The sequence below is a fragment of the Panthera tigris genome, chromosome D3 (genome assembly GCF_018350195.1).
Source record: "Panthera tigris isolate Pti1 chromosome D3, P.tigris_Pti1_mat1.1, whole genome shotgun sequence".
In the NCBI taxonomy this organism is placed as follows: Eukaryota; Metazoa; Chordata; class Mammalia; order Carnivora; family Felidae; genus Panthera; species Panthera tigris.
Window position 1 is genome coordinate 91893386 of NC_056671.1, and position 27738 is coordinate 91921123.

The 27738-nt window shown below is 45.2% G+C and overlaps 1 long non-coding RNA gene across 1 annotated transcript; it reads right to left on the reverse strand.

Annotated features, from left to right (window-relative positions):
* Positions 1-1670: 1670 nt before the first annotated feature.
* On the reverse strand, positions 1671-27738 carry LOC122232662. Its single transcript, XR_006210034.1, has 4 exons — positions 27709-27738; positions 26097-26213; positions 17312-17444; positions 1671-1883 (listed from the first exon to the last, which is right to left on the reverse strand). It is a non-coding gene; the product is annotated as an uncharacterized LOC122232662 (long non-coding RNA).

Consider the following 27738-nt stretch of genomic DNA (forward strand, 5'->3'; position numbering starts at 1 on the left):
GCGCTTAAGTCTTCAGTGACTGGTGTGCTGTGGGGACATTCCTGTGGCCACGTTTCTGTTGGGTCCGCCAGACTTTGAGCACTGGCCCCGCCTTTCTGTTCCCACAAATCCTGTTATTTTCAGTGAGAGTTTGCAGAAAGTGCCTGTTCTCTCACTTGGGAAGGAGGCTGTCATGAATCCCTTCCTTCAGGGCAGAAAAATTGTTTTCAACCGCTTTTGTTTTCCTTACATTTTGAAGGCACTGGCCACCTGAGGCCCTCAGAAAATGTTCCGCATGCTTCCAACACCACATGGAGGTAAAAAGGAAAATGGATCGGGTGAGATTTTACAGTTTCTGGTGAGAATGGTTGTCCGATGGTAAAAACCAATATGCCTTCAAGCACCTTGCTCATCGTTTCCCCACTGAAAATGTTCTTCCGTTTTACCAAATAATTAGAAATGTTACTGACAAAGAAAGAAAAGAAGAAAGAGAGAGAGAGAGAGAGAGAGAGAGAGAGGGAGAGACAGAAAGAAAGAAAGAAAGTCACTCTGAATATTTAATCTGAATGCTCTAGTATTCTGAATAATACTAGTATTCTAGTATTCTATATACTTATACTTATTTTATTTTTATTTTATTTTATTTTATTTATTTTAATTATTTCTTATCACATTTATGTATTTATTTATTTATTTATTTATTTATTTATTATTTGTTCTGTTTCTACCATTGGAGAAACGCCCGTGGGTCAGACTTCCAAGTGGCCTATAAGGTTCTTGGAAGCTCACATATAAAAATGTTCCCAATCGCCTTCTCCCCAAACCATTTAGAACCATTTGGTTCTTCCTGGGTACGTTCTTCTTTACAAGAGGTAGTGGTTTTCAGTGACCTTCTCTAATAAGTTGGGTGGCTTCTCCTGTGGCTCCGTGTGGGTACTTATGCTATTCAAGTGTTTTCATCTCCAACCTCAGGGAGCTTGGAGAGTGTTTGCTCTGCTCCAACAAGCACCGTTTGACACAGAAGGCTCGGAGCTCCCGTGTGGCCAGGAATATCGGGGTCAGGTTTTAGGGGGACTCAGTCACAGCAGCTTCCCTTGTCTATGCTTCCCCTCACCGTGGTCCGGTGGTTGGATTGGTGCCCACACTCAAGCAGGAGTTACTGGGGTCTCAGCGGATGGTACTGGTAGCTCCCCGTGGCTCATGGGGAACCCAGGAGCCCCCCGTCCTCTCTTTCCCTCACCCCCCCCCATTGAATGCATCAGCAATTTCTATCAACCTTTGTTGATGCATCAAAAGCATCGATGTGACGCCGTCTCCTCTCCCTCTCACCCTGGTTCAGGTCCCCATCATCGTGCGTCCAAGCCACCCCGTAACCGTGGTTACAGTGTTCATTTATTAACTTGTGGCGTAGTGAACAGTTTATTTGTTTCTTGCCTCTCATTCTCCCAGTTGGTTCCCAAGGTGCCTGCAGGGAATCCCCTCTCCAGTTGGTTGTCTCCGTGCCTCGTGGCATCTGTAACATGTAACGCAGTTTAATAAATACAAGTAAATAAATAATTGCTCAACCTACTCAGCCAGGGAGATTGCCTTCTGTAGGCGAGTTCAGATGTTTTCAGGAGCATATAATAACCGGGCTGGGAAATGTTACATCAATTAAATAGGATGAACAAGTACGTGATGTGCTTGTTCACATTATATTTATTTTGTTTGGGATATAGTTGCAACCATTGAAAATAGATTTGCAGCTTGTAGTCAGTGATGAAGGAGATACTTTCTGTCGCTGGGAGGCTTCTTGAGAAGAAAATCAATCCCAAGTAATCTGTGTTTTAATTGTATCAGTGTCAGTATTTTCTCCATCTTGCTACCGCTCTTAAATACGCCATTCTCCATGCTTGGGAGGTTATCTAAGCATTAGAAAAAATGAGTCAGATAAAGCTAAAGAGACAGTTAAGTTTACTGAACTTCACAGAGAAAGGTTTTATTTTAATATCTGTTTCTTACAAGGCATACATTTCACACTTATGAAAACAATGGATTCTATTGAGATGTTGAGATTTTTACCTTTAGCGTGTGTTGGAAAAGGACATTGGATGGTAGGACATTCTGGGGGGGAAATCACATGGCTGTTTCCATGGAGACTGACAGAGGTACATCACTGTCAATCTCCCAAGTTTATCTGAAGGTCATTTCTAGAAGCCCCAAGTGAATGGCTCCCAAACAAGTCCGGCTCCTCCCGAGCCGTGCCAATGGTGATCAATATCCATTGTGAGGCGACCTGACCTGACCAGAGAGGTGAGACCATCACTCGATACGCTTTCAGGATGACACACAAGCCAAATGGGGAGTCAGAATTTTATGGCTGAAAGTCCGCACTTTAAAAGGATTAATAATTAAACATTTATTGAATTTTGTGTCCAAAGGATTCACAAAAACTATAGAAGAATAGGCTGTTCTCTTGATATATCAGATTGAACATGGCAAGATTTTAAATGCATTTTCTGTGTTGGATTATATTCATTTGAACTTGAAAGAAAGAACAGATTATAACTGCATAACTGTGGAACATAATATTGGTAACCCTTCTCTGTGTTTTAATTAGATCTTTAGTATGTAGTCATACTTAATTCTCAAACTTTGTTTCTTTCACAATTCACCCTGTACACATGTATTATTATGTACCTGTACACCTGACAATATATTGAGACACCAATATTCGTGGGATAAACTTGGGTTGTTTATATGTAATTATTTTTCTTATAGCTCTCTCTTTTTTTTATTCCAAAGAACGCTAATGTCTGTTCCTTTTCCTTTCAAAAAGCCATATCTGGTAATAGTTCTGATTTTCCTTAGAAACGACCATTATTTACTTTGACAATATTAGAAGCCAATGAGATTTTTGGCTGAGATGGAGTGATAATGGAAAAATAAATTCTGGAATAAATATCAGAAGATTTATCTATGTTTTTCTGTCTTACATAAACGTATCAAGTACATCACTAAATCTAATCTGTATCATTTTTAAAATGAGAAAAGCAATCTCATGTGTTTTCTCAGGATAACTGGGGGTTTCGAATAAGAACCTCCGTGGCAGTGCCCTGGAGACCGCGATGAGGTACAAACACGTCTTTGTGACACACGGGGCTCTTCTCACCCCTCCCTAGACCGCCGGCACTGGTTGCACTCAAGGCGCCTGGCGATCGATGACAACAGCACAAATTCTGTGCAACTTTGTAGTGCAGGAGCTTCTGGTTTAAGTTGACATTTGGGAAGCCGCCTCCGTGTAGCCGTGCAAGGTCTTATTTCGGGTGTATTTGTCTCTTTATATCTACCTTTTCTCGCCCCACCCCACGTAGGCAGGCTTCGAGCTCCTTTGCCCCAGGTAAGAATGGAGCAGGCAGCCAACCAGAAGGACTTCCAGAAAGCCGACTTCGGCTCAGGTCATGATCTCATGGTTTGTGGGCTCGAGCTCTGTTTCGGGCTCTGTGCGGACAGCTCGGAGCCTGGCGCCTGTTCGGTTCCTGTGTCTGCCTCTCTCTCTGCCCCTCCCCCACTCATGCTCTGTCTCTCTCTGTCTCTCAAAAATAAATAAAAATTAAAACATTTAAAAAAAACAAGTATTTCGTGGGCAGCTTCACTTCATACCCACCGTACAACCTTTCTCTCTCTATGAAGATGTGCACAGGAAAAGCAGAGCCGGTGACACCAACTTCCAGAGTCAGCCAAGACCCTCCCAGAGCTTCGTTCCCGTCGGAGCCAATGCACATCGTGTTCCGTTCCTATGTGCACAACCCGTACAACGTTGCCAGGGCTGGGAGTGTGAGGGATGTTACTCCCATGGCCAACTTAGATTGTGAGGCACCGTTGACCACGAAATGAGGAGGTTCTCCGTGTGGGCCTGGCCTGTTCGCAGGAGCCACTTGGGAAGAGTTCTCTCTGTCTGGTTACAGAAAGGGAAGCCAGAAATGCACAGTGTGGGCAGGACCCAGGTGTCCGGCCCTGCGGATGGAGACACACGGGGCAGCAATGACTCGCTGACACCCGCCGGGAAACAGGGACACTCGTCCTACAGCCATGAGGGGGGACTTGTTGCAACAGCAGGGGTGAGTTGGGGAGGGAGCCGCAGCCACAGATGGCACTCCCAGCCGCCCCGAGAGCCCGGCGGGACACGCGCCCTACTGAGCTGGATGCCCGAGGGGCGGGTTGTGGTCACGCTGCTCAACGGGCTAGTTTGTCCACGACGAGAGAAAACAAATAGAATCTCACTGAAAACTGCATCTTCCAGAAACGAACAGGAGGAAGACAGGTGGGTGATGCCTGGATGTGATCTTTGCAAACCACGCTCTGCAGCAAGCAGCAAGAGCGTTGGGGTCGGGGGATTGGATTTTTCGCAAATACAGTCCATACTCCAAGGTGACGGAGACCAGAGAGGGGGAATCAGAGACCATCCCTTCTCCATCGAAAAGGGTGGCCATAAAGGACACTCAGGGATGTGGGTTTAACTGGTGAGCATCTCAAGTCAACAGACCAGCAGTGGTGGGACCAGAGGAGCTCAGCACCTTAGCGGGAAGGCTGAGGCCAGGCAGCCGCACGTCTGGGTACCTAGCAAGCCCTGGGCGTGAGGAGAGCTCACGTGGTTCAGTTTTGAGCAAACTGAAAACAGGGGATAGTCAACCGATCTTCGGGCCAGAAAGAGAAGGCCACACCAGCCTGAAGATCAGAAGGAAACCTGGAGCCGGAGACGATTTGCTACCGGGCCAGAGGGTTTGCCAAAGCCCACCCGTCACACTGGACGCCGGCCTTTGAGAAACGGGAGGCAGAGGCAGAAGCTGAGAGGCCAGACCAGAGCCGTGGAGACCGAACACGAGGGCAAGGGGCCTGCCCTGAACGTGGGGCTTGTTCTCATCTGATTAACCTTAATTAAAATCTGTAACGTTAACAGGGCACAGTATTAATGCGAACACAGGTAGGTCAGTGGAACAAAGAAAGAATCAGAAAATAACTTTAAATTTCTAAATTGTTTTTAAATGTTTATTTTTGAGAAAGAGAGAGAGAGAGAGAGAGAGAGAGAGAGAGAGAGAGAGACAATGTGATCTAGGGAGGGGTAGAGAGAGAGACACACAGAATCCGAAGCAGGTTCCAGGCTCTGAGCCATCAGCACAGAGCCGGACGTGGAGCTTGAACTCACGAACTGTGAGATCATGACCTGAGCTGAAGTCGGACGCTTAGCCGACTGAGCCACCCCAGCGCCCCAGAAATTAACTTTAGAATTATAAGGAGTAGTGCATTTTAGACATGAAAAATAGATATTGTTTTTAAAGCATAAGCATAATGGACTATATTTGTGGATAACATTGGATTCTCACCGTCACATAAATACTATGACAAACACAGATCTGCAAAGAATGTGAGGCCATCTTCCAGCTTCAACAATTACAAACATTTTGGCAAACTTATTCTTCTGTCATCCTACTTGTTTCTTGTGTTTCTTCCAGCAAATCCATCATCACGTGAACCTAAATAATTCTCCAATATGCACCCACAACAGTGAAAAGTTGTAAAATTAAATTATCACACCATCATCATACCCAACAAAAGAATATAAGCAAATCTTTTACCTAATACTGAGATATTAAGTAGTCTTTTAAAAATGCTTTCCAGTAGCAATATAAAATATCCATGATTTCTTAAATGAAAACCACACAGTTCACCATCGCATCTCAGAATCACAATCTCTTTCAGATATGTACAGATTTGCACAGAGGAAAGAAATTAGGAGAAAACTAAGATGATAGTCGCGATTATTGATTCGTGACGGGATGTTTGATCACGCAGTGTTCCTTTTTACATCTTTCTAATTTTTCTAAATATTCTGAAATAAGCGTATACTTATTTTGTCATCAGAAGATGTTATCCGTAAAAAAGATTTTTGAATAGAAATTTGAATACGTTGTCAACCATAGAACACTGCTCTCAAAACCGACCCCCAGCATTTTAAAATACTTACTGAAGCATCAACATGAGTGTCTCTATAACACCCTAAATTTGTGTAATCCCGAGTAGACGCCTTCGTTGTATTAGAAGTTATTTATTTTTAATTTCATGGGCGATTTGTCAACAAGGTTCTAAACTTGACGTCTATGTACGAAAGACATAAGAAGTTCACCTTCATTAAACTGTGTTCAGTCTTTGCTTAAGGGCACGCCTGCCGGGGCGACCGGCTACTGGCATTTAGGGGGTAAATGAGGAGGCAGCCAGGGGAGTTTCGCGTGTGCCCCAGGAGTGCGTACCCCAATTGCACAAGTGATCAGAGCTTTCCACAGAGCAGATTTATCAGACATAATATTAACAACATACCGGCCGGGGAGGCCATCTTCCTGCGCCAATGTAACACTGACTCATAAACTTTTCCTCGCTGGAGGATATTAAAACATTTCCCGGGGCCGCATGTCCAATCCTTCCAGAAGGCACTGTGGAGCTGCGTCACTTAATGTGCCCTCAGGAGATGCCACTTGTCCCAGAAATAATGAGTCTGAGTGAGTGATTTCAGAGAGCTTCACGCACAAGCTTTGGATCAATTTAGATTTGTAGCTGATTTTGTTTGATTTGCGAACGTCTACACCTGACTTTGCTTCCAGTTTGGTAATTTTCCCATAACTGGCGAAAATTTGTATTTCGTTCTGAAAAAGTGCCACTTCAGTTCTGTTAACATTTATTCCTGTTCCATTTTGATTTGTGGAACAGAAAAAAATAAACTTTTAGCTCCTACTAAACACATAAGAGAGTATACTCACAGATTTTGTGCAGTTTATAAGTCAGCAATCTGCACAAAATGTGAATGATCTGGGATGCCTGTCACATATTTTATGTAGCATTTTTTAATATGATTACTTCTTAAACCCATAATTATATCTTAGGTCGCTTTTATCCAGATTACAAAGAAAGCTTTATAAAGATACTTTAAGTATACATTTTAGAATTTAATTTCCTTACGATGTGTGATATTAATTTAATCTACTTAATATTATTGTGTTCATAAGATCGTGCTCAGGGTTTCAGACAGACTTTGAACTATAATTTCCACTTTAGCAATAACCTTTGAACGTAATCTAAGTATCTCTGGGAAAGTGACCTCATGGTTCCACTTTGTTTGCTCAGACTCTGATTAACGGATGAAATGGCCCAATGTTGGGGGCGCCTGGGTGGCTCAGTCGGTTAAGCGTCTGACTTTGGCTCAGGTCATGATCTCACGGTTCATGGGTTTGAGCCCTGCATTGGGCTCTGTGCTGACAGCTCAGAGCCTGAAGCCTGTTTCAGATTCTGTGTCTCCCTCTCTCTCTGCCCCTCCCCTGCTCATGTTCTGTCTCTCTCTGTCTCAAAAAATAAATTAAAACATTACAAAAAAATTAAAAAACATAAATGGCTCAATGTTGCTTTTTAGAGAACTTGTTTTTACACAGCTCGCTCGATTTTGTAGAAGGCAAGTATTTTTGAACACCTCTCGTTAGGAGGAAGCCATTTAAACATATAAAATTTAGAAATAAGGCCAATAGGGAGAAAAGTCATCGACTTTTGGAAATCCTGGAATTGTCCCTGGGGAACAGAGAAGAGCTTGCTGATAAGTAGAGGAGAAATGGATGCAGAAGACAATGTGTGACTAGTAAAGCCAAAAAAAAAAAAAAAAATACAATGTGCATATTTAAGTTTCTAGTCTTCCAAAAGACTGATAAAAAAATGAAAAAAAAAATCCTTTAAAAAAACAGGCCCAAATTCTGGTGTTTGAGAAATGGAGGTCTCATTAGCGGATCTTCGCGAAAGGAAGGAATGATCCTGGCAAAGTCGAGGGCTGTGTGAACGTCAAGAGGGTTATGAACAGCATGGAGTTTTGAGTGTCAGGTTTTCCTTCACTTTAGAGAAATCTGAACATTACCCAAAATGGCTTGGTTGCTAACGTGATGTATTATAGTAGTTTCATATTAATTTTCTTGCTCTATGTATGTCTCTCTCTCTCTCTCTCTCTCTCTCTATATATATATATATATAGAGAGAGAGAGAGATGATAGATAGATAGATAGATAGATATAGAGAGAAACATCTGACCAACATCGCCATAAACAACCAGAACAGCCACACAGAGCATATACTGATTTGTCAGTCTTGTTGGCGTTGGGTGCATGGGGCTGTGGACGTGCGCTCGGCCACGCTCTCAAGGCCTGGGGACACTCCCCTGCGGTGGGTGTGGGTCGGCCACTGTCCTGACCCACTGGTGCCTTCATCGGGATTCAGTTTCAAATTTCAGGACTTGCTCATTCTCATTTTGATTTAATCACAGTTTAAAAAATGTAAACCATTTGTATGGTTCTGAATATTAAAATACAGACTCTAAAGGTTTCTAGTCTCCACGATTTGCTCTCTTTTCTTAGAGGGAAACATTTGTATGGTTTTGGTTTCTGTCCCTAATTTTTATCTTATTCAGAGGCAAACAAATGTGTAAATATTGGTAGAATAATTAAAATTCTCTCTCTCTCAGGTGTCCTGGGTGGCTCAGTCAGTTGAGCGTCCAACTCTTGGTGTTGGCTCAGGTCATGGTCTCAAAGTTTGTGAGTTGGAACTCGGCATGGGGCTCTGCACTCAGAGCACGGAGCCTACTTGGGATTCTCTCTCTCCCTCTCTCTCTCTGCCCCTCCCTGGCTTGCTCTCTCTTTCTTTCTCAACAAATAAACAAATAAACATAAAAATTTTTTAAAAAATTAAAACAATTTCCATCTACTTATTTATCTAGGTGTGACTTTTTAAAAAAAAATACACACTGATTTGTTTTTGAGAGAGAGAGAGAAAGAGAGAGAGTGCACAAGCAGGGGAGGGGCAGACAGAGAGGGAGACACAGAATCCGAAGCAGGGTCCAGGCTCTGAGCTGTCAGCACAGAGCCTGACATGGGGCTCGAACTCCTTGCATGTACAGATGCAGCACGGATCTGGACGGGGAAAGAATACGGTTCTAGACATTGACAATCATACAGCCCTTGCTAATCAGTTAGCAGTGTGTCCCAGAGGTTATTCCCCACCAGTGACAAGGGATCTCCCCGTCCTGTACTTAACAGCTCCTCGAATGTCATGGTCCCCTGCTGATGGGGCTATTTTCAGCCTCATTACAATAAAACAAGCGGGAGTGAATAGCCTCTTGCACAAGTCAATTATGACTTTTTTTTTTTTTTTTTTTTTGCCTGTTCTTCGCTTAGCTTTCACCAGAGGACACTACAAAGAACCAACAGTGCCCATTTCTGCGTGGGTCAAGTGGAGATTGATAATGACAGGTTTTAGAGCAGCTCTCAAATTCCCCCTTTGAAGTTCTATTTTAAAATGCTCTTCCGAAATAAATGCTACAGAACCACAATCTGGTTTGATTTTGCCAGAAACTATTGATATAGATTTTTTTACTAACAGTTCTAATATGCATTCCGTTCTCCCCTTAAATGCTGCTTGAATACCTCCATCGTCCTAGGACCTTAAGAGACATCAGCGAGTAACGCAGGACAAGACCTTGGCCCGGGACGTGACCTCTGAGCCGACACTTAGCCAAACCAGCATCTGAGTGAGTGTGTTTTGCAGAAGGAAGTCATTAGGGGAGGAAAGGGCAGCCCATCTGAGAAAGGGCGAAGCAGGCATTCTGCTGGAGAAGGCGGGATGACGGGGACACGGGAGCAGAGGTTAGAGGGCAGAGGGCCGAGCCCCCCCGGACCGCATTGAACACGAGTCCATCCTTTCTCTGAAAGGGAGAGCAGGGGAGGGTCGCGATTTGGCTCACGTTTTTCTGGTTTCTCTTTGGGAAGAAGAGGCGGGACTGCCGGGGTTGACGTGGGGACAACTATCCAGATGGGGTGCCCTAGCCCTGCAGACGTTCTGCTGCGGTGCCCACTAGCGGTGGGAATTGTGGGAAGTGGTGACATTCCAGATGTTGCTCGAAGGCAGAGCAACAAGGTTTCCTGCAGGAATGGGTAGGAAATGTGAGAAAAAGATCTCAAGGTTGTATGGGGATTGGACCCTGTGGTGTAGATCAGGGAAAATGATGTCCACGCCCACATCTCTAGGTTCAGCAAGGTCAAAACACTAGTTCCTAGTGAATTCAAGTAATTATTTTTTCAGTTTGTGACATTAAAAAAAAAAAAAGTTTATTTATTTATTTTTGAGAGAGAGAGAGCATGCGGGGGGTAGGCAGAGTCAGAGAGAGAGACAGAGAGACTCCCAAGCCGTCTCTGTACCATCGGCACAGAGCCCAGCGTGAGGCTTGAACTCACAAACTCTGAGATCATGACCTGAGCCGAAGTAGGACGCTCAACCGACTGAGCCACCGAGCTGCCCCAGAGTTTTTGACATTTAAAGCGAATGACGGTACGGCCACCCCTATGTTTTAGACTGAGGGTATTATTCGATGTGAGAAAACGGACATTATTATAGGCTCTTACAAGCTGGGAAAGAGTAATTTCTAATCTATCCTTATAACCTATTTATTTTCTGCAACAAACACATTGCTCCGTCTTGAAAATCTTAGGGGCACTTGGATAAATGCTCATAAACACGTCAGGTAAATAGGCTTTTTGGTTCATTGCATCAGCTTTGGTTCATAATGGAAAAGAGAAGGATGTGATCGATACACATTGTTTATTTGACTAAGACTCATTAGAAGCTATTTTAAGCTTATTAATCCTAAAATACATGAGGTAACGTGAAGTTTGATGTTGTCCAGGTATAACTGGGCTCTTGCACTTGGAACCTCCCGAATACATATATGGAAAACTCGACTTTTTACTTACGCCTGTTTCCTGCCCGTGACGCCCTCCTTGGCTCTGACACCATCTCTCACCCTCCTGCTAGAGTCAAGGTAGGAGGCAACAGAAATTGGAAATGAATTCTGGCACACAGGCCATGTGGAGAGGCGTTTATGTCACACCTATTATCGGTGTGGGGCGTAGGGATTCAGGACCGTGAACTTGAGTGCTGGAAAACAAAACACGTGCGTTCCAAACATATGGTAATTTTATCGCGCTGATACTAATCTCTCCCCGTCACACTGATCACTAAACCGGGAAAGAGATGAACACAGAGTTTCAGCTCGTACTCTGTTTTCAGAATATCAGCACCGTAGTTCCGCTACGTCTGGAACGGAGACTCCGAAAATTTCAAAAGCAATAGAAATTATGATTTTTTTCCTCATCAAAAGTTTAACTTCTTCCCTAAATGAAAAAAAAAAAATTTTTTTTGAGATGATTAGCTCCGAAATGGGCAACCAAGTCGACACGGGGAAGAACAATACTATGGGGAAAACGACAGTCAGACTCATTACTTTCCCAACGCAGAATCCCGCAAATCGCCCATTCATTTCCCCAAGCTACAGATTTGACTAAGCATAAGAATTTGAATATATTCTTGAGTCAATTCAAGGAACGCTAATGCGCATTCTTCCATTTCCCATAACGCGGACGCTGCTTCTCTGACAAGTGCAGATGAACTCCTTCAGACTCCGGCTCTGGCTCAGTTTGTGACCTTAGGCAAATCACATTTTTTTCTATTATAGATTTCTCATCTGTAAAATGATTATGCCATGTTCCCTCACATCTAGACACAAATGACTGTCTTAATAGCTCTCAGGCGCCATTACACTAAGCAGCATAAAATGCTAAAAAGAACCAGACAACCATTCCAAACAAAAATAAAACAAAAACTTAAAGTCTCCTCTGCAATTATGTCTGTCACTTTCTTCCCAATATCATCAAGCTGACAAAGTTGGTGGGAAAGTGGAATAAGGGAATGCGCCATTTTGTTCCTCTTCTGCATTTCAGACGTGGATGGATGACTCAGGACATGGCTCACCCGACGGCAGATGCCATGTTCATGGGCCACCCCAGACCCGCTCTGGACCCTCCGAGCTGGGGGCCATCTCTCATCACTCGTGGTGGCCACAAGCCAAGCTGTGTTTCTGTGAAGACACCTGTGTATTTGTGGAATGTGGATCTTTACGGAGGCAGCCAATATTTTCTCCTCCATTACTGCATATAATAACTAATAATGGGCAGCTACACCTGTTGGCTGCCATTTTCTTCTGACTCACTATGGTGCTAGGGAGGCAGAAGGACCTGATGAACATAGATAAACAGAGAAAGAAGCGTGGGGAACGCAAAAGCAGTCAAGGGAAAAATCCCTCACGTGTGCCCAGCCTTATCCTCGGTGATCGCCCCCTTGCAGATTTCTGTGGCCTTGGATTCCTCTGAGTTCATCACTGACATAACACCATGGCTTGATCCTGCCTTATCATGTTGCGGGAATGGGTCCTGCACCCGTAGACAGTCTCCTTGTCTGCGCTTCACTTCTGCCTCCTTTATCTGCCCCGTGGTGACGTTTTATACAGGAGCCGTTCCACTGCCGTGATAAGCTGAATTTCTCTTCCTATTGGCCTATTTCTTTTTTTCTAATAGTTTCTAACATAACGAAGTTCTAATGTAACATTCAATTTATTATGGATGTCAACCACCAATTTCTCTCTTTAGGATAACTGTTCTCAAAGTTGGGTTCCACTTCAACATTTGGGGAGCTCCCAAATGAGGTGCGTGGCCTGCAACAGACCCTCTGAGGCAGCGTGTGGGGTGCAGCTCAGTGACCTGTGCCTGTAAAGCCCCTGGGTGATTCTAATGCCCATGAAGGTTAAGCCCATCTCCAGGTGTCCCTAAAGCCCTTGTCCAGGCTCTGGTCTCAGTCAGTTTCCAGTCTTCTGTTGTGATCCTGGTTCTGTATACACTTGTGAAAACCTCTGTCCCGGCAGGGACCAGGCACGTCAAGCCGCTATAGACCCTCCCCGGGTCCTGATCAAAAGTATCTTATCTGTATCACAACCTTACCTGTTGTGGAAAGCACTGGCTCAACCATGAGTCTAGTGTCCCAGACTCAATCAATTCCCTTCCCAGCCACCCACAAAGGGGGCAGTCCCCAGGAGGAGCTGCAGGTCTGTTCATATCCAATAAGGGCGTCCTTGAAGGCTTCTGTTGAAGGTACCTTCTGTGGTAGAGTATTTCTAAGTTCTTGAACATGTAAGAGCACATTTCCATCATGGACTTTTTTGATGTGAGAAGTATGCTCCATCAGAGGTAGCCAGCCTAGGATTCAGTTTCTGTTCTCAGGTCTCAGTAACCCAAAGCTTGATTCCATCTATACCATTTACTATCTTCTAGTAAGATATATCCACTTGTCAGATAGAGCGGTAGTGGTAACCACTTCGTAAGATTGTCGTAAACGATAAATGCTAATGAAGCACTTAGAATAAAGCCGACATATATATAACATTTACATTTATGTTATATGGCATTTATATCACATTTATATTTATAACATTTATGTTACATGGCATTTATATCACATTTATATTTATGACATAAATATAAACAATTATATGTTATACGTATCGCCATTAACTCGAGGACAAGAAAAATGCATTCCCCAAATGCTGGGTAGGGTTCTCTTCATAAATCTGGCACTTGTAACACTTGGAGTCTGACACAACTTCCTAACCAACGTTCCACAGTCTTGAATGTACTTGGGTTACGTGGCTATATATCTTTTCAGCTCTTGGCAGTTGAGTTGTGCCTGGGTCTCCCCAAACCACGGCCGATCGCTTTCCATCACCAGCAACCTTTTCTAGTTATTCCAGTGCCCACTGCAAATGTGTCCATTTTCTCTCTTAGGTGTCATAAGATCAAAAGGCCATGTGGCACTGGGAGAGCTGCGCACATCATCCGCCGAGCGAAGACCAGTGCTTCCATGTTGGTCAAGATCCCCGACCCTCCCGTTAGGTCCTCTCTGTTAAGCAATGCCCTATGTCAACTGTGTGGGAAGACCCAGGCAGAAGTGTACTTTTCTTCTGCATTTATTATTCAAGGCTGAGTAAAGATTTAAGGTTGAGCCTTGGCCTCATGGCCTCTAAACTTCAAGCCACACTGGCCACAAACACAAGAAATGAACTGAAAACTCTTTGCTTCCCGGCCATTTTCAATGAGTCGTGCACAGAGCAAGAGATTCCCTGTCTGCTCCTTTACACGGATTCCCATACTGGCCGATTTTCCTTACTGCCATTGTCCGTTGTTCCTGGGAGAACCTCCATTCTATGGCAAACAAACTAATTGCTTAAGAACAACGCCAGCAAAACAGCCAGAGAGATCAGTGCTTTTCAACTGGTGGGTCAAAACTATTAATGGGTCATAAAATTAGGTTGATTGACAGCAACCACACGAGTACAGACGAAGGAGAAGAAAATACAAACTATCAGAAAGCATCACACGGTATGTGTGCCTATGTTCTGAATTGTAATTTAAAAAGTGTTTCCTGCTGTAGAGCAAAGTCAGAACTGAAAATCCGGTGTCATACGTCACCTTCTACGGGTATTTTGAAATAATATTCAAAACACACACTAAGAAGCACATGTCCGTACATAGGTAAGTGAGAGGACTTCCCTAGAAGCCACATGAAAAGCTGATTAGCAACTCCAGTGTCTTGACTGCGTGGCAAGGAGATGGGCACGTGGTGGAGAGCGAGCCCACCGGGAGGGCGGTTCCAGATGGGGCGACCCAGAGCTTCTGTTTTGTAGCCCCTGATGGAACCAAAGCTTGGGACGGGAGCCTGCCTGAGTGCAGAAATCAGGACCAGATCGAAAGTGGGAATCCTCGACGTCTGCCTGTGAGCTCTCGGTTTATGTGTGGAATAGACAGAAAATCTCTCCCCGTCGTCAGAGAAAAAGATTGTGTGAAAGAGTTCGTCTCGTGTTCACTACATACACACAAACATGCACACGTAATCTTAGAAGAAAGCCTTCTGGAAATAAATACAAATATAGTCACTAAGCTAAAACACTCAACAGATGGGTCGCATGACAGAAAGTGACTGGAGAGACAGCAAGTGACTTGCAGGACGTGGGCAAGGACACCAGCTGTGGTGCGGACTCGACATCTGTCACCACACCCCATGTGGAGCCCTGATGGTGCAGCGGCATGAGGGGGTGATTACGTTTAGATGAGGTCCTGAGGAGGGGCCCTCCAGCTGGGCTCAGTGTCCTCACCAGAGGGGAGAAACGCATGTGCGCAAGCCCGGGAAAGGCGCATGGAGACGCATCTAGAAAGTGGCCATCTGCATGCCAGCTGGAGAGCCCTCACCAGGGCCACGGCCTTGATCTTGGGCTCCCAGCCTCAGAGCCATGAGAAACACCTTTCTGTTGTCCGAGCCCACCAATCTGTGGTATTTTGTTAGAGCAGCCGGGGCACGTCAGCATCACCTACAACAAAGTGTGTGACTATAAAACGTGATCGAGATTAAAATATTAGAGAGAGTTCAAGAGAAAAGTGGATACAAAGAAAAGATACAAAATCAACTTAGTGAGAATGTTCGAAGGAGATGATAGGCGGCATATGGGAGACAGTTCTTGAGAAATTTCTGGAATTGATGGGAGATGTGATATCAACGGCCCAGCAAGCGTCATGAAAACCAAAAGAAAGGAATGAAGATGAATTTACACTCAGGTAATGCACAGTGAGAAAATACCTGTAACTGGGAATGGAGGACGGTTAGGGCAATAAGCCTTTTTAACGCGACAACTAAGGCCGTGAAGGCACAGAGAAACTGGGCTCCGGGGCTGGTGGAAAACAGCTGTCACTCCAGGTAAAGCTTTCGTCATAGTTAACACCGTATTCTTATTTTGAGGGTAACGCACAGACGTTGTCGGACGTGGTACGCGCACGGATGCTCCGTGAAGGACTCCTTGAGAAGGAAGGGAACCGAGCCCAGCAGCAGCTCTAGAGGCCGGGGTCACATGGCACGCTGAGACCCCTTCCCTCCGAAAGTAAGGAAGAGCAGACCCCAGCCACGGGCGGGGGTAACACAACACCGGATGCACAGAAGTGACTGAAACCACCGAGGTGGCCACACCAGCCACGAAACAGCCCTGGAAGCTTGTGGTGTGAGCCTGAGCCGGCCAAGGCACAGCCGGTTTATCCTGGGGACGGGCGCAGGTGACAGCGTGGTGGCACGGAGCCCAGTCTGGGGGAGAAGGCGTGAGGGCCCTGTGGCCCGGACTGCGGGGGCCAGAGCGGTCTGGGGCTGGCACTGGCCTGCTGTCACCCCAGTCCACCTGCACAGCCTCCCCGGTGGCTCTGAACATAGATGAGGTCACCACAGTGAGTGGCACACTGCTATCGGGGGACAGAGGAAACAGCAGGTGTCACACTTACCCTCAGAAACCTCAGGTACTCCCTTTTCAGACAGCGCGTACAAAGAAAGTGGGTAAAATATCTAAAGCGATAAACGATGGACTCTGTAAAATGAGCAAGGGGCAAAAATATAAGAACTTAGCAAGAAGATCATAAAAATCTTAAATGGTGAAATACATGTATACAGTGTTGAAGCTATGCTTAGTGACATCGGGAACCCAGTGGAAACACAGTGGACAGAATAGGAAATCGAGAAAGGGGTGAGAGCGGGATGTAAACAAGCCACCCCAAGTTTCAGAGCAGCACGAAGATGTAAGGTGCCAGGAAGACCAAGGGCGAGGCTCCTGGGAAGGAAGGCAGCAGGCTGGGGACACCTGCTCAGTGCTAGAGAAGAGAGCGGCACCGGCGGCCCTTCTGGGCCCTGTCTGGGAGGCCGTCGATGCCTTAAAGTGCAGAGAGCACAGTTTACATCAAATCAGGCCGAACGAACCCAAATCCCTCCGCGTGTTAGTGAAGCCCCGTGGCGCTCTCGACAGACACCCAACTTTACAGCACCTGGAGACAAGTGGGGAACGCTCACAGAAGGGACACTGTTCCAGTGATGGCACACTTAGAGGTACAAAGACGGGAAGCTGGAGGCTGAGTTCACACAAAATACTTTGAGCTCCACGAAAACTGAGTTCATAAAAATAAATCTTTTCTAAAGCGATTCGTAAAGAAATTGCCTGTAAAAGAAAGAAGGTCTTGGCAGTTAGATGGTCTGAGAAACGAGGAGGAATGACAAGCAAGGAAAATCGGGAATAGATCAGTAAAGATAAAGAACCGTTTTCTGTGTCAAACAATTCTATTTTTAAAAGGAGTGGGGCACCTGGGTGGCTCAGTCGGTTGAGCGTCTGGGTCTTGATTTCAGTGCAGGTCATGATCCCAGGGTCGTGGGATCGAGCCCCACGTTGCGCTCCGCACTGAGCCCGGAGCCCGCTTGGGATTCTCTCTCCCTCTAAAAAGTAGAGCGCTCTCTTTCTCTTTCCCTCAGTAAATACATACATACATACATACATACATACATAAGAGAACTGAAATACTAACAACAATACCTGAGCCGGGAGGAGGTGATTATATTCTCAGATTTTCAGGAAGAGAATGATGATTAGTTATAGGATGTCTTATATGTGGTGAGATTACACAGCGTGTCTTTCAAATAAAACAAGCAGCATGTACCTTTTCAACCTGAAAGATTAAAAAAAGCAAACGATGAGCATAAAAAGAAGCAGAAAGTGGGACAAAGGTAGAGTACAACAGGTAAGTGTAGCAGGAAGTTCACATTTATCAACAAAGACAATGAATCAGAATGGATTTCCAAAGCACTTTGTGCAATTTAATTACACCATACACACACACACACACACACACTCACACACAGATGGAAACTACAGTTTTTAGTATTTAGATGATGCATATGTGAGGCATAAGGACACAGATGTGTGGAAATTAAGAAAAATAAGTAATATAGTAACGAATAGGAAGGAATGAATAGTAACAAAATAGTAACGAAATAGTATACGAAACAGTAATAGTAACGAATAGTAACGAATAGTAACGAAAATAAGTAATATAGTAACGAATAAGTAATACAGTAACCCGGATGCTAGCTGCCTCACAGCGTTCACGGCTGCCTGTCTTTGACAGAATTGAATCTAGGACCTCCTGTGATGCAGTGGCTGACTCTTCCCCTATGGGAAAATACTTTTTCTCTCCTCCCACATAGAGGCCCTAAGGAGCACTACATAAATTTGCTCCCCTGATTGACGTGCTTTTCAGTTGTCTACGCATTCGTTTTGCGCCAGCCTCAGAAATCCAGTACGGCCGAGCCTGCTCGGTCCGCTCAGGTTGGTCTGCTCACAGGCGTGGTTCCCAGTGGGGACCTGTTTGCAGCACGGAGCGGGACCAGGCACTGCCCAGAGCTCTTCTGTCCTTGCGGGACACTTAGCGATCCAAACGCGGGACTCACTGTCAACGGCCATCCTAGTCGGTGTGGCAAAGACGTCACTACAACTTTGCGCCTGGTGTTTATTTGCCTGCAAGGTTTTCACCTTCTTTGGTCACAGTCCTCATGTATCTTCTTCCTGGAGGACAGACAACACTTACACTTTTAGGGTGTTTATGGCAGCTAATGGTCTCCATTTTTGTGGCCAGAAAATATATTTATTTCACGCTTGCTTCATCATTCCGTCTCTTTGGGTTTAGAATCGTAGGCCGATAGTTCCTCTGTCGAGTATGTTAACGACGCTATTACACGGGGATCTAACTTCCGTATTTACTGTTGAGAAGCCAGCTGTCAGGCACAGGAAAACTGTCTTTTCTTTCAAGCTGCTACTAAGCCCTTTATTTTGGGGATTGGGGTCTTCTGAAGTTTCATTAAGTCTTTGGTTGTGGATTTTTTTCTGCTTTATCCAGTGAGGTATTATTTTGGATACATCAAAAATTAATATTTTTGTTAATTCTGGAATGCTCTCAACATTATTCTTGGAAATATAATCTCTCCCCCATTTCCATCTTCCCCATTACACCTACGGTAGCTCTGACTAGATGTGTTGGGCACCCTCACTCTGCCCTCTGTGTCCTTGGACCTCAATCTTATTCTGTCTCCCCCTGCCTTTATTTCTTTTGTGTTTTAGTCTTAGAAATGTGTTCAGATTCATCGTCAAGTTCACTACTTATCTGTTTAACCAACTATGGATTTTGTTTTAATTTCAATGTGACAAAGATATATTAAAATATTATATGCATTCAAACAGATAAGGGCTCACTTAGCCCATGGAAAGATGTTAAATCTCTACATAGACAAAGAAAAATAAATTTAAGACAATTACTTTATTTATATCTCTGATCAGATCGACAGGTTAAAAATAATAAGATTTTCTGTCTCTGGTCGTGTGGCAACTAGAGTTATGATAAACCCCTCCCAATAGAAAATATTCTTAATTGCTGGGGGAAAATAGGAACCGATTTGAAAAAATTGATCTGATTTGATTTAAGCTGGTAACCAAGCTGGGGAAGACATATGTACCAGGGAAGGCACACAGATGAAGACAAATAAAACTAGAACTAAGGCTTATGAGTGCTGACGTTTTGGGGGTGGTGGGCACTCTTCCGGGAGGTTGAGAAGGAATTATGGGCCGCACGGACCCAGCATAGTCCAGGGGAAATGCAGCATCTGCCGTGAAGAATTGGAACTCCCTTCTGGTTCCATGATCTCGTCACTCCAAAGGGCAAGGTCTTCAAGAACACAGCGGCACAGTCGTTACTAAATATTTTTACGGTGTGCGTTAACTGCTCCGTTATAATAAATCTTACACTTTGTCAAGATTATTTGAATATTAAGACATCATGAAGGAGACAAATGATCACAGCCAGACTACCTAGATCTCTTGGAATACCCAGGACATATTATTTGAATGATTATTCCCCCAAATCGCACATGACACGCAAATGCACCTCCGTGTTGGCATAAACAGTAGATTTGGGAACGACTCTGGCCTGCATTGTTGCGTGCGGTCCACGTGCCTGGGCGATAGATAACATGACTTCACGCAGACGCTAATGGGAAATATCGCAAAGTTAGAACCTCGGTGGGTTTTGATCATTTAATTTCATTCCCGACAATGGACATTGAACAAATAACAGTTAGGTGGTTTGACGAGCGCTGGTCTATAGTTTGTTCTAATTCCACTAGAAAAGTCAACTGTGGTATGAACGGCATTGAAGCTTTCTGGAGAAAGGCAACGTCACCTCCGGTTTGATCACGCCGGGGCCTTCACTCCAAAACCGTGTGTAACTACTGCCATCTGCTGGCTCGGGGCACTTGACAAATGTACTTGTAGGTTTTATTCAGCTTCCAGAAAAATCTATTCCCAGTCCCAAAGAGTGTGGCCTTTATTAATCTTCCTAAGAATATAAACATACAACGTATCAGAAAATAAACTAAGAGCCACATGTATACTGACTATCGGTGCCATTTGTTGATGACAGAGAAGGCACTTGTACCTTCAGTAGACTCGAGATAACCCGGTGAAGCCTTGTTATCATCACACAGGGTGAAACGTATGGTCAAAAGTGACATTTGGTGTAATGCATTGGCACGTCTTTAATATGAAGTATTGTACGTATTAGGTATTTAATATGTTTTAAACATCAGGGTTAAATACTGTAAAATATAAAATGATGCCTTACACACAGTCTACTACTTCACTGTTAAGCAAAAAGGAGCAAGAGGAAGTCAGGGGAAGTTAGGGTTCATTACAAGGCTGGGGTAGGAGAGGGTGTGTTCAGGCCGGGAGGGCTTCCTGGGCACGGTGGCACTGCCCTCCCCCCCTCCCCCCGCCCCTGCCGAGGGCTCACATTCCCAGGACGGAGGACTAGGGACACGGGATTAACAACATGTCTCCAACGATGCAGAGGTGTGGATGCGGGGCTGGACGTGGGGGAGAGCAGCTGACTTTTGCTGGACGAAGTTGGATATGAGGAGTACATCAGAAGAGGCCATGCACAATGAGCAGAAGTATTTCAAGCACGGAGGCCAGGAGCAAGCCCGCCAGATGGGGCCCCGGCTGCCCGCACCACGGGGTCTGAAGGTGCGTACCGCGCTCGGGAAGCCAGGAGAGCCGGTGTCGGCAGGCTGCCCTTCCAGAGGCCGGTGCTGTGCCAGAGAGTCTGGGGAGTAACTGCGTGAGTCCTTCTCTCTGGGACTCACAGACTTTGAACACCGGGCAGGGAGGGGCGGTGACAGAACGAGGCTGGACTGGCCACTCGGAGTGCCTCGAGCGCAGGAGGCAAGTGAGCCACACGGCAGGTGCGTGGCCAGGCAGAGTCTATGGCAGGCTGGGAGCTGGGGCTGGTCTGGTTCCAGCAGGACGGGACCCGGAGCATCAGCCCAGACGGCCCCCCTTTGCTGACCGGAGCTAGCAACTGCCTCACCGCCTGGGTCCTGCCCGGGGCCTTCCGCTGGAGGCAGAATGACTGCCATCGCCCCCTGCGCGTTCCCTGCACCCCACCCCGAGTCACCGATGCCAGCCCCGGTCTGTGACAAGCCCCATGTCTTACTGCCACTGCGGGCTGTGCTCTGTCCGGCACGGGTGAGCCAATGACTGGGCGGAGGGTGAACACAGGTGAGTCGGTGCTGGTCTGGAGGCCGCGGCAGGTGCAAGCGGGGCTCAGAACCCTGTGCAAGACCAGCCCTTCGGTGGTGAGCAGAGCAAGCAAAACTTCTGAGTTAACCTCGGGGGACTCGTCAAATGCTTAGGAGGGACCGGAGGAAGGAAAAGAGTTTCAGAAAGTGTAGCGGCCAACGGTATGGATAGCGGATTATGGCGATAAAGGCAGACAGAGACAAGACGGGAAGTTGGAAGAACAAAAACCAACGCAAGAACCGTCTGTTTGGGCCGATGACACGGGAGCCCGCTGGCCACCGTCTCTCTGTCTACGCTCACCCTTCTCCACTGCGCCCGCCTTCACCTGATGATAATTCTCGGATGTTTATCACATCCTGACCTCTCCCCCGAGCTACGAAAGTGGGCGTATGGTGCGATCTAGATGGCTTGTCCACTCGCAAGACTCGATGAAACCTTGAATTCACAGTCCACGTCTGAGGCTGAATTAATCATCCATTATCTCAGTGGCAAGCGGCCACCTGTTCAGTTGCTTTATCTGGATGGCTAGGAAGCATCCTGGGAACCAGCGCCTCCCTTACACCCCATCAGTCCCAACTGATTTTGTCCCCCAGCCGCCCGGGAATCGGTCCGCCTCCTCGGCTCTGTGGCCGCACAGCAGTACAAGTCGTGAAGGAGTCTCCCCAGGGCTCCGGGATAACCTCCTAACGGGCCCCTCTCCCCTCCTTCCTACCCGCCTCCATCAGTTCTGCGCCCTGCGCCGTGGCGATCGTTAGGAAGTGGGATCCAACGAGCTGTGCGTTCGCCAGCAACCGTCGCAGGACCACAAACAATGCAAGCTTAAAACAAGGCTTCATATAGACATCAAGTTGTCTCAAGACTGTTGGAAAACCCGGAAAGCAGCCGTCGGGGTCATGTCACCGCTACGGTGACCTAGATGTCTGGAAGCAGCACCGCCTCATAGCCCACAGTGGGGTCCCCGAGGGCGAGAGCTGTGGGGGTGCCGGGCCCACCACAGCCCCCCCCAGCAGCGGGAGCCTGCGGGTCCGCTCACCGCCAGAGCTCGCCTCCCGACCACGCCTGTGCATCGCCGAGGAGCCTGGCCACTGTGGGACGAGGGAATGTGTCTTTCAGCTTCCGCACTGTGAGGAGAGTACAGAGGGATACTTGCAAAGGCATCTGCTCTGCTCTAATATGATCTCCCGGAAGTGCCCTTCAACTTGGAGCTTGATGAAGACAAGGGATTTGCTAAGAGGGATGGAATCCACACACCGTGCCGAAAACACGCAACGGGTCAGAAGACACCATAAAGCTCAAGTGATGGGTCCAAGGCTTCCGGGACAGGCTGGGGGCGAGTGTCGTGGGGTGGCTTTGGGAAGAGTCTAGAGCTGCCTCCCTCACCCACACACCTGTGCAAGGAGGCCAGCTCCCATTTTAGGGCCCTGACTGCAGACTCGTGCTCTGTGCTGACGCATCTTCTCTCCACTGAATCCTCTCTGAGCATTACTTCTGTCTGATCTGTGGGCAGAGGGCAAGGTTCCGCTACCCTACAGCAATCTGCCTGGCCCGTGTGCCCCCTGTGCCCCCCAGCAGCCTTGTTGACAGGCGAGTTGTCAAGTCCGCGAGTTCACGCTGTAGTGAGGGAAGGGACGTGCTGGAGGCCGGTTGCCAAGAAGTGTCTCTTCCTAACTGGATTCCAGAGAGAAAAGAGCCCTATTTTGGACAACCCACAGGTGCCCTAACGCTGGCAGAGAAACACCTTCTAAGAGCTCCTGAGGCAAAGGTCAGGTCTCCTGAAATTCCCCGCGCGCCCGGTATCTGTGTACGTCAGTAGACATGGGGCACGGAGAACAGCCTAGGGCACAACCTCTGTCCTTCCGTGCAGCAAGGGAGAAAGGCATTTGCAGAAACAACTGGCCAAGATGGGAGGCCTCCCGCAGGGGAGGGCGAACAGACCCTGCAGCCACAGTGAGTCACTGCTGGAGGGACCAGCGAGGCTCCAGAGAGCTTTGAGTCTAGACTCAGGGTCGCCTGGTCTTCAGGCAGCATATAGAGGGACAGCAGGGGCAGAAATATTTTTCACCCATTAGCTTATGAGAAGGTCTAGCCAGACTTGAAATTATTATGCGCTGAAGGAGTGGGTGAATTGATCGTTCTTGAAGTCGGATAATGAATAGGCGGGATGTTGTGCGTGTTGGAAGTTTTCCACAATAAGAGGTTACAAAGAAATACAAGGACAAACTTAAGAGACAAATTTGAGCAAAAAATTCAAATATTTGTTTGATAACTTTAAAAGGGTCAGCATATTTATTAGTCAGTGATTTCGGAGAGGTGATTTATGCGTGCCCAGTGATATTAATATCCTTTGTCTTAAAAATACAACAAAAAAAACTCAGCAACAGACAACTTACAACTTAAAGATTTCCCGGAAAACTGCAGATCATTGTCATATGTTTACCGGCTATGTAAACAGTATCTCTTATTCTAAATTACATCAGCTTTTATAATTTTTACCTACATTGGCATTTTTTTTTTCCCTAAGCAAATGCATTGTTGATGAGGAAAGGGATGACCCAGAAGCTGGCTACTTCTAGAGAGGTCTCCCGAGCCCAGATTTTATATTGGTGGGAAACGGAAGCCTGATTTCTCTGCAGATTCAGGTTTGGCACCCTTGTTTCCACTAGAGGGCCCTGTGGATAAAAGAAAATTCTTAAAATCCTAGCTTTCGAAGCTATTTCAAACATTTGCCATCTTACCAGTCATAATCTCTCGGTGATTTTAGCTTAATACTCAAAGATAACTTGTTTTTTATGAAACCAAGAAATAGTAAAGTCTGAACATCTCCAGATACTGTTTTCCCCCTGATTTCTTACCTCACTGTCAATAGTGGCTCTGAGAATGTTTACACGATCACGAGTCTTTATCCTTTTCTTTGGTTATCAGGAGTTATGATCAGCACTAATTATTCTTGAATTTGAAATTCTCTGATGAACAAATGCCTTACTGATACTCCAAAACTCAGTTCTTTCATAATTTAATACTATTCCAAGATTACTTTGAAAACATTAGTGACAATGTATGGCACACAGAATGTGAGTTCTTAGATGGGATCTGTACTCACACCGATTTCACTATTTACCTTTCATCTAATTTTAAATGGCAGAGGAAAAGGTGATGTGAACTTGATAGACATTTGTTTTTTACATAAGCGTCCGTATATCGCTATATCTGTCAATGTGTTTGAGCAGGCTTTTTCATTTTTAGGCGTCAATGTTAACAAGTTCCGCAGAAGGGGCAGAAGGGGTCAGTACCCAGTGTTCCTACAATCTATTCTCTAAATCATCAAGTTTTCAATAAACAGGAGAGTGTAACCTAGACATGGGGGAGGGCTGAAGCATGTTGCCTGGGACAGAGACCTGACTCTAGATTTAAGAGACAAAAACTTCCAAACAGAGTTATAAATACCTTCTGATAACTGAAGAAATCCATGCTTAAAAAATTAAAAAGAATCGTATGAGGCTGCTGATAATCATCAAATGGAAACTATCAATATAAGGAGATATAAACTGTATTAAAAAAAAAAAACAGACCAAATGGAAATACTAGTTTTCAGAAGCACCATAACTGAGTTGAAAAATTCAATAAGGGATGACACGTAGATTTAAGTTAAGAAAAAAAGAATCGGTAAACTTGAAGATGGGTCATTGGGGATAGAATCCAAAGACAAGAGAAGCAAATGGGGGCAGCCTTAGCATCAAGTAGGGCACAGTTAGCCCAGCAACACAGTGTAATGGCGACACCAGAAGGAGAGCTGGGAGGGACGGTTGCAGAGAAACTATGCAAAGAAATAATGGAGTGTGACCAGGAAGCCCGGCCACAGAGGCCACGTCCCACGCCAGCCAAGTCACCGATCAGGTCCCTAGCACCATCTAACTTTGAGAAAACTGGAGGAGGAACCAAACACACGTCTCGGAAAGGAGAGATGTGATGACTGACGATAAGAGTTAAATAGAGAGCCTCAGGCTTGGCCAAGCAGAGGAGAGGACGGTGAACTCAAAGATGGCTCATTGGAAACTATCCAGGCAGAGGAGCAAAAAGAAAAAAAGTGAAGAAAGTCTACGGACGCCACGAAAAGAAATAGCTTACACATTGTGAGAGTTCCAGGAGAAGAAGTGAGGGAGAAAGAGACAGAGGGCTTATTTAAAGAAATTAATTTTATTTTATTTTACTTTATTTAATTTTATTTAAAAAAATTAACGTTTATTCAATTTTGAGAGAGAGAGACAGAGTGCGAGCAGGGGAGGGGCAGATAGAGAAGGAGACACAGAATCCAAAGCCATCTCCAGGCTCTGAGCTGTTAGCACAGAGCCCGATGAGGCGCTTGAACGCATGAACTGCGAGATCGTGACCTGAACTGAAGTTGGACGCTTAACTGACGGAGCCACTCGGGTGCCCCAAATAATTATGTTTTAGAAACTATAATACAGTTGTCCAAAATCAAAGAAAAAAAAGGATTTAAAAGCAACAAGAGAAAAATAATTTTCTCACAGATGAGGGAAACCCCATCGGCTATCCGCAGATTTCTCAGCAGAAACTTTGCAAGTGGGAGGGAATGGCATGACGTATTCAAAATGCTAAAACTAACTAACTAACTAACTAACTACCTACCTAATCAACTAACAAACAAACAAACTGCCAACCAAGAATACTTTACCTGGTAAAGTTATACTTCAAAATGAAGGAGATAGAAAGTCTTTCTCAGACAAATGGAAGCTGAGGGAGTTCATCACGAGACCCACCTTATCAGAAATGTTGCAAGGGGTTCTTCCAGCTGAAATGGAAGGATGCTAATCAGTGACATGAAAACATGTTAAATATACAGTACACTGGTAGGGGCACCTGGGTGGCTCAGTTGGTGAAGCATCTGACTTTGGCTCAGGTCACGATCTCATGGTTTATGGGTTCAAGCCCTGTGTCTGACAGCTCAGAGTCTGGAGCCTGCTTCGGATTCTGTGTCTCCTTGTCTCTCTGTCCCTCCACCACTCATGCTCTGTCTCCGTCTGTCTCTCTCTCTAAAAAATAAATAAATCTTAAACAATACGTCCGACTCACTGGTAAGGTAAGGACATTGTCAAATTCACAATACTCCGATACTCTCCAATGGTGGTGTCTTAATCATTTATCTCTAGTGCAAAAGTTAAAGGACAAGAGTATTAAAAATAACTATCACTACAATAATTTTAATAGGTGTGCAATATAAAGAGATGTGAAATGTGTGATAAAAACATAAAAGGCAGGGGGCCTAAAAGGGTCACATTTTTGTATGCAATCAAAGTTGTTACCAGCTTAAAATCTCTATACGATGCTTCATGAAAGCCTCATGACAACCACAATGGAAAAGTAAAGTAGGTGTAGTATTTATACTTATGCCAGAGCAAATAGACTTTAAGTAAAACAACAACAACAACAACAAAAAACTCTAACCAGAGACAAACAAGGTCATTATATAAAAAATGAAGGAGTCAATTCATCAGGAGGATATAACAATTAGATATGCACCCAATGCGAAGCACCTAAATCCAGTAAGCAAATAATAGCAAATCTAAAGTGAAAAATCGGACAATATAATGACAGGAGGCAATTTTAACACCTGATTTGCAACAAAGGGTGGGCCATCCAGACAAAAATATCAATAAGGAAATTTTGGACTTGAGCTATACTTTAGACCAAATGGAGCTAACTGAAAGATACAGAATATTTCGTCTAGCTGTGGCAGGATTCAGATTCTTCTCATGTGCGCACGGAACATATGCCAGGAGAGATGATATGTTAGATCACACACAAGATTATCTTATTATTTAAGAAGATTTAAATAGAAATCATATCAAGTATCTTTTCTGAGCACAACGGTGCGAAACTAGAAGTTAGTAACGGGAGGAAAACCGTGAAATTCGCAAGTATATAGAAATTAAACACCACGCTCCTGAATAACCGATGGTTCGAAGGTGAAGTTAAAAGAGGAATCAAAAAAGGTCTTGAAATAAATGACAGTGGAAACAAACTGTAACAAAACTTATGGGATGCAGCAACTAGAGCTGTAAGAGGGAAGTTTATGGTCGTAAACACCTACGTTAAGAAAAAAAACGGAAGTAGATGGCCTAACTGTATACCGAAGGAACTCGAAAAAGAGGAACAAAGAAAGTATTAGAGAAGGAAGGAAAAAACAAACATCAAGGAAGAAATAAATGAAATAGAACCAGGGAAAACAGAAAATATTGGATTTTTGAAAAAGTAAACAAACTTGGCAAACCTCTAGCTTGACTTACCAAGAGAAAAAGAAAGAACTCAGGTGAACA